The sequence below is a fragment of the Dendrobates tinctorius genome, unplaced genomic scaffold (assembly GCF_039654945.1).
Source record: "Dendrobates tinctorius isolate UK_male_01 unplaced genomic scaffold, ASM3965494v1 ptg000147l, whole genome shotgun sequence".
In the NCBI taxonomy this organism is placed as follows: domain Eukaryota; kingdom Metazoa; phylum Chordata; class Amphibia; order Anura; family Dendrobatidae; genus Dendrobates; species Dendrobates tinctorius.
This window is the reverse complement of record NW_027361814.1, coordinates 21,084,216-21,091,694: the sequence shown is the minus strand read 5'-3', so window position 1 is coordinate 21,091,694 and position 7,479 is coordinate 21,084,216.

The window sequence follows — 7,479 nt, the reverse complement described above, 5'->3', positions numbered from 1 at the left end:
CAGAAAATTTCTGCACAAAAACCTGAATCCCTTCCCAGAAACCGCACCTATTTTTCTGCGGCGGTTTTGATGCGTTTTTTACCGCAGCGGTTTCTAAAAGCATGGGAGAAGCCTAAACCGCGGAAAAAACCGCAAAATTAATGTGCATGCTGCGGTTTTTACCGCGATGCGGTTTTTTCGCGGTAAAAAACGCATCAATGTGCACAAAAAGTGCAAAATGCATAGAAATGACTGTGCACCTTATTTTTAGCGGTTTTAGTGAAAACCGCGGTAAAAACCGCTAAAAAAACGCTGTGTGTGAACACAGCCTGACAACTCCAAATGTCATGTTTTTTGTTAATACTATAGAAAAGCTTTGATTCTGCACTTAATGTAACAGCGGTATTTTCCTCATCTGCATTTTTTTTTTTTTTCATACTCCACAGACGTTTATAGAGAAAAAAAACCCCAACACCGCACAGCTCAGTAGCATCTTGAGACGCATATAGGGCAGAGATTTCATGAAATCACATACACTTTGCTTGGACATTTAGGCTGTGTTCACATGTAGCAAAAATGCTGCATTTATTCTGCTGCATTTTTGCACAGTAATTCTAATATTTAGCTGTCCAAGCAAAGTGGTTGTGAGTGATTTCATGAAAACTGCTCCCGCTGATCGTCTAGACCAGGGGTGGGCAATCTTTTTTCTGCCAAGGGCCATTTGGATATTTATACCATCCTTCGGGGGCCGTACAAACTCCGCCCACAAAGTACATCCTGACTCTGGCACTGGTTTCGTGACTTAATCTTTCATTGCATGCCCTTCAATGTTCAGTAGTGAACACTGCGTGTGTGCTAACAGAGCAAGAAGAAAATAATGATCTTGTGGCAAACAAAATACAACTCCCTGCCCAAGAATGCTGTCCCTGAGAATCTGCTCGGGGGGCCTGATAAAAGGTCATCGAGGGCCGTAAATGGCCATGGGGCCTGAGGTTCCCCACCCCTGGTCTAGACTGTTAAACGGTGCCGTTTTGGTGCTTATTTCTGTGTAAGCTTCTGTGAAGTCTGAAAAGTGTAAGTAAAAAACCTACATTCATATTAAAAAAGCTTCTTCTTGAGGCTTCTATGTGGAACTTTTATATGTAAAACACTGGTTTTCTGGACTATGAAAAAAGAAAAAAGATTCACCTCTACACCAAAAACACATTAAATAATTGGAAAAAGCATTATAAATGCAGTAAAAGTGCAATAATCAGAGAACATTGTTGTTGCGTAGTTTGGTGCAGACACCTGCAGAAAACAAAACACCATATATATGCAACGTGTGAACCCGGCCTTAAGGCCCCGTCACACATAGCGATCTCGCTAAAAATTTTTGTGACACAACAGCGATCTCACCAGCGAGATCGCTGTGTGTGACAGCGATCAGCGACCGGCCCCCCTGCCGGTATTGCTGATCGCTGCAGGAAAGGCCAGGACTTATTTTTGGCCACTGGTCTCCCGCTGGCCACCACGCATCGCTCTGTGTGACAGGCAGGAGACCAGCGATCTGCTGGTAACTAACGTACACATCGGGTATCTAGGGATGCACGTCCCTTGGATACCCGATGTGTACGTTAGTTACCAGCTTCCTGCATCAGCGCGCTGGTTACTAACGTGGGGCCGGGCGTCGCTGTGCTGATCGCTGGTGAAGCTGTCTGTTTGACAGCTCACCAGCGATCACATAGCGATTCACCAGCGATCCCGACACATTAATATCGTTGTCAGGATCACTGGTGAGTCGCTATGTGTGACTCCAGCCTTACAGACGCCAAAAACTCAGATGGCATAGTGAATCTACGTAAAGATGAGAAAGCTCTGGCAGCTCCGACTGAATGAATAAACAAAATAAATCCACAGTTCCCAACTAGAGATGAGCAGGACACACAAATTACGTCATACCAGTCCTGGCTAATTAAAAGCCGTGCCGACTCTGGAAGCAGCGTCAGACTGGATGCCCTTGGGCCCAGCAGAGAAAAATAATTCTTGGGGCCCACCACGCAGTCATGTAAAAATATCACACAGGACAGATCCTCTATATACTACATCACACAGGAGAGCTCATAGATCTCCTATATACACAATCCTCTATCTACACACACACACACACACACACACACACACACACACACACACACACACACACACACACACACTACACCACACCACAGGAGAGCTGACAGATCCTCTATATACTACACCACACAGGAGAGCTCATAGATCTCCTATATACACAATCCTCTATCCACACACACACACACACTACACCACAGGAGAGCTGACAGATCCTCTATATACTACACCACACAGGAGAGCTCATAGATCTCCTATATACACAATCCTCTATCTACACACACACACACACACTACACCACAGGAGAGCTGACAGATCCTCTATATACTACACCACACAGGAGAGCTCATAGATCTCCTATATACACAATCCTCTATCTACACACACACACACACACACACACACACACACACTACACCACAGGAGAGCTGACAGATCCTCTATATACTACATCACACAGGAGAGCTGACAGATCCTCTATATACTACACCACACAGGAGAGCTCATAGATCTCCTATATACACAATCCTCTATCCACACACACACACACACACACACACACACTACACCACAGGAGAGCTGACAGATCCTCTATATACTACATCACACAGGAGAGCTGACAGATCCTCTATATACTACATCATACAGGAGAGCTGACACATCCTCTATATGTGGGGAGGAGGACTCCCAGACAGTGAAAGGGCAGGTACCCAGGGGACCACCATCAGGGTTCCTGAGGGAACGATACTGGGAGGACAGTAAAAGGAAAGACTTGACGGAAGTTGTCAGGGAAACAGGGGGCGGGGCAAGCTTAAAAGGAGCAGGGGGCGCGCTGAAGTGGCAGTTGACAGAGAGCCGGACTTCAGACAGGGAGCCGTGTGAGACAGAGGACCAAGGGAGCTGACGGTGTGTTGTGGAGAGACCGACAGGGGCCTGTGAAAGGAAAGCTGCGGACTCACCGACAAGTGACACGTGAGAGCTTTTCACCAACGGCCGCTCCCCTCATACGGTCGCATACAGCCGACCCCGCCGTTTACCGCCCTGTTGTGACAAGTCCACGACCTCCACTGACGGCTGCGACGACAGACCATTCCTTAACAGCGATCAGGACACTGCCCCCCTGCCTTCTCCCACAGCTGCGGCCCTGTCATCACCGGCCCCGGGTGCGCCACCTTGCTTCAGGCGGCAGTAGAGGCCCCAGTCCGGTTTGCTAAGGGACCCTGAGCAGAGGTTGGTGAACGGTTATATTTAGAGACTGAGTTATAACTCCGCGGTGAGACGAGAGCCGCAAGGAGACGCCTGTTGCGCCCCAACGGCACCGTTTCTTCAGGGCCTGTTGCGCCCCAACGGCACCGTTTCTTCAGGGCCTGTTGCGCCCCAACGGCACCGTTTCTTCAGGGCCTGTTGCGCCCCAACGGCACCGTTTCTTCAGGGCCTGTTGCGCCCCAACGGCACCGTTTCTTCAGGGCCTGTTGCGCCCCAACGGCACCGTTTCTTCAGGGCCTGTTGCGCCCCAACGGCACCGTTCCTTCAGGGCCTGTTGCGCCCCAACGGCACCGTTCCTTCAGGGCCTGTTGCGCCCCAACGGCACCGTTCCTTCAGGGCCTGTTGCGCCCCAACGGCACCGTTCCTTCAGGGCCTGTTGCGCCCCAACGGCACCGTTCCTTCAGGGCCTGTTGAACCCCACCGGCATCGTTTCTTCAGGGCCTGTCGAGCCCAGTTCCTTCCCAGAATATCGAGGCGTCAAGGCAGCCGCATCAGCGACATCTACGCGGCCACGCTTGTGATCCTAACAGACCCCTGGAAGGATAAGTACAATATAGGAGATAAGGACCCGTAGTTTGGTCATACGTGGCCTACAGCACCCGGGCAAAACGCGTTAGTCGCAGTTATATTAAGAAAGTGTTGATAGGATTGTTGAGTCCCTGCGTGGACTGGTTATTGTTAACCCCTTTGGTTTGCTCAAGATAGCCCCAGCGGCTATAGTTTATAAAAGTTTATTCCACAAAACACACTCAGTCTCGCATCTCGTCACTGCATCCTGCGAACCTGCTAGAACCCTACATATATACTACACCACACAGGAGAGCTCATAGATCTATCCATCTGTATATATATATATATATATATATATATATATATATATATATATATATATATATATATATATATATATACACACATATACACACACATACATACATATACATACATATATACACACACACACACACACACACACACACACACATATATATATTATATATACACACACATATACATACACACACATACAGTGGGGAAAAAAAGTATTTAGTCAGTCAGCAATAGTGCAAGTTCCACCACTTAAAAAGATGAGAGGCGTCTGTAATTTACATCATAGGTAGACCTCAACTATGGGAGACAAACTGAGAAAAAAAAAAATCCAGAAAATCACATTGTCTGTTTTTTTTCATTTTATTTGCATATTATGGTGGAAAATAGCTTAGTTACTCACCGATAACGGTGTTTCTCAGAACCCATGACAGCACCACGGAGAGAGGGGATCCGCCCTTCAGGGACAGGAACCTACAGATAAAAAGGGCGGTACCTCTCCTCCGCCTTCAGTTGGTTACAGAGCATCAGAGGGTCTCCAGGTTAGTTAGACAACAGAAATATATGCATAACATTATAATATTGCTTATTATCAGAAGCACCGTGTCTAAACGGAAACACTCTACTAACAGTAAAACGTGCCCACCACACTCGTGAAGGGGAGGGGAATAAGCGGGTGCTGTCATGGGTTCTGAGAAACACCGTTATCGGTGAGTAACTAAGCTATTCTCCCTCACCCATGACAGCACCACGGAGAGAATTACAGAGATTGGTAGCTTAGGGAGGGACCACCGCCTGAAGGACCCTACTCCCGAAGGTCAGGTCAGACGTAGAGGCTAGATCTAATCTATAGTGCCTAAAAAAGGTCGAAGGTGATGACCAGGTGGCCGCCTTACAGATTTTTTCTATTGATACCTCAGATCTTTCAGCCCATGAGGTCACCATCACTCCTGTGGAATGGGCTCTCAACCCTTCCGGAATGGTATTTTCACTGGATGAATATGCCAGGGCAATCGCATCCCTTATGCACCTTTCCAGGGTACTCTTAGATGCTTTGAGTCCCTTCCAAGGTCCCTGAAAACACACAAGGAGAGAGCCTTCCTTCCTACATTTCTTGGTGGCCTCTAGATACTGCACTAGGCACCTCATCACGTCTAAGGTGTGGAATTTGTCTTCTCCCTTCTTTTTAGGATTTGGGCAGAATGAAGGAAGGACTACCTCTTGGGACTTATAGAAGTGCGATGACACTTTGGGTAGATATGCCAGGTCAGGCTTTAAAATGACCCTATCATCTAGAATCTTTGTGAAAGGTGGCCCTACTGATAAAGCTTGCATATCGCTCACTCTGCGAGCTGATGTTAGCGCCAAAAGAAGCACTGTTTTTAACGACAGGATTCTTAGGGATGCTGAGTGAATAGGTTCGAATGGAGGGCCTGTTAGCGTGGATAGTACAAGATTTAGATCCCATGATTGTAATCTTTGATTAGCTATCGGCCCGGATCTGGATACGGCCTTAGTAATCTGTCACCCAGGGATTACCTACCACATTATGGTTATAAAGGTGCCCAAGGCCTCTACTTGTACCTTTAATGTGTTGACCGCTAGACCCTGTTCTAGGCCCTTTTGTAGAAATTCTAGGATTTTGTCAATGTGAACCTCATCCTGAACCTTTACCTCCGAAGTGGATAAGAATTTTTTCTCTTTTTTTTTTTTTTTTTTGTAGTGTAGTTATCAGGTTCTCTGAAATTCCTCTGTCTCTCATCAGTGCCCTCTCAAATTCCATGCTGTTAAATGGAATCTCCCTGCCTGAGGGTGTAACACTGGCCCCTGCGATAGCAGGTCCAGGAGATCTGGGAGGATCCATGGGTCGGTTAGAGAGAATATTCTTAGCCAGGAGAACCAGGTTCTTTTGGGCCAGAAGGGGGCTATTAAAATCATTCCTGCCCCATCCTCCCTGACTTTTCTTAACACTGCTGGGATCAGCATGATCGGGGGAAAGGCATATGTTAGGCCCCATGTCCATGGGAGTATGAAGGCGTCCAGAGCTAGAGGATTCCCCCTGGGGTCTATGGAGCAGAAAGTTTCCACTTTTTGTTTCTGAAGTCGGCAAACAGATCTATGCCCGGGTCCCCCCACATTTTTACAATCTGCCGAAAAACGGACCGCTTTAGGACCCATTCCCCTTGTCATAATTGGGAGCGACTTAGAAAGTCTGCCCTTTGATTCTCCGTGCCCCGGATGTGTAGTGGTGACAGAGATAGCAGGTTTGCCTCTGCTAATTTGAGGACTCTGGAGAATGTTTCCATTAGGGCTCGGGACCTGGTTCCCCCCTGATGATTTATATATGCTATTGTGACTCGATTGTCCGAAATATGCGGACATGATGACCCCGGAGCAGGGGTAAGAAGTGTACTAATGCGTAGCCCACTGCTAAGAGCTCTCACTGGTTCGAGGAGGCTTCTAATTCTTGAACTCCCCACGTACCCTGGGCCACTTCGTTGTTCATGTGTGCTCCCCACCCTGTGGGACTGGCATATGTGGTAGCTATGTGTGTTATTTTTTGTTACCCAGGGGATCCCTTTGGAAGGGTTGTCTTGGCTTTTCCACCAGGTTAGGGAATGAGTAGTTTTTGAATTTAGGGTAATACGACCCTCTAGGTGTCCCCCTACTGCAGACTAGTTGGCTAGTACATCCCACTGTAGAACTCTCGTGTGTAACTGAGCCCATTGGACTGCTGGCAGGCAGGCGGAGCGAGAACCTAGTCGTGACATCGCTTTTCTTAATGTCATGGAGGGATTTTGGATGGCTCTTGTTACAATTTGAGCGATTTTCTCCTTCTTGCGGTCTGGGAGGCGGCACTCTTAAATGTTTGAGTCCAATATTAGACCCAAGAATTCCTGTACTCTGCTGGGCTCTGATCTTGATTTTTTAGATTCAGGAGCCAGCCCAGGCCTTGCAGAGTGCCCATCACTCTGTCCCCCTGTTCCCAGCGTTTTTGAACCAAGCTGGTTGCTATTAAAAAATAGTCCAGATACGGGATTAATATTATGTCTTGCTCCCTTATATGGGCCATCATCTCTGCCCGTGGAGCTACAGATATTCCGAATGGCAAGGCTCTATACTGGAGTTCTCTTATCTCGCCCTTTATCGAGACAGCTAACCTGAGATATTTCCTGGAGTTTTTGTGAATGGGGATGTGATAATAGGCGTCGCTGAGATCCAACACCGAGATTGGTGGTGGACCTGATTGACTCCAAAAAAAATTTTTTTTAAAATTTATAATTGTCTGAAAC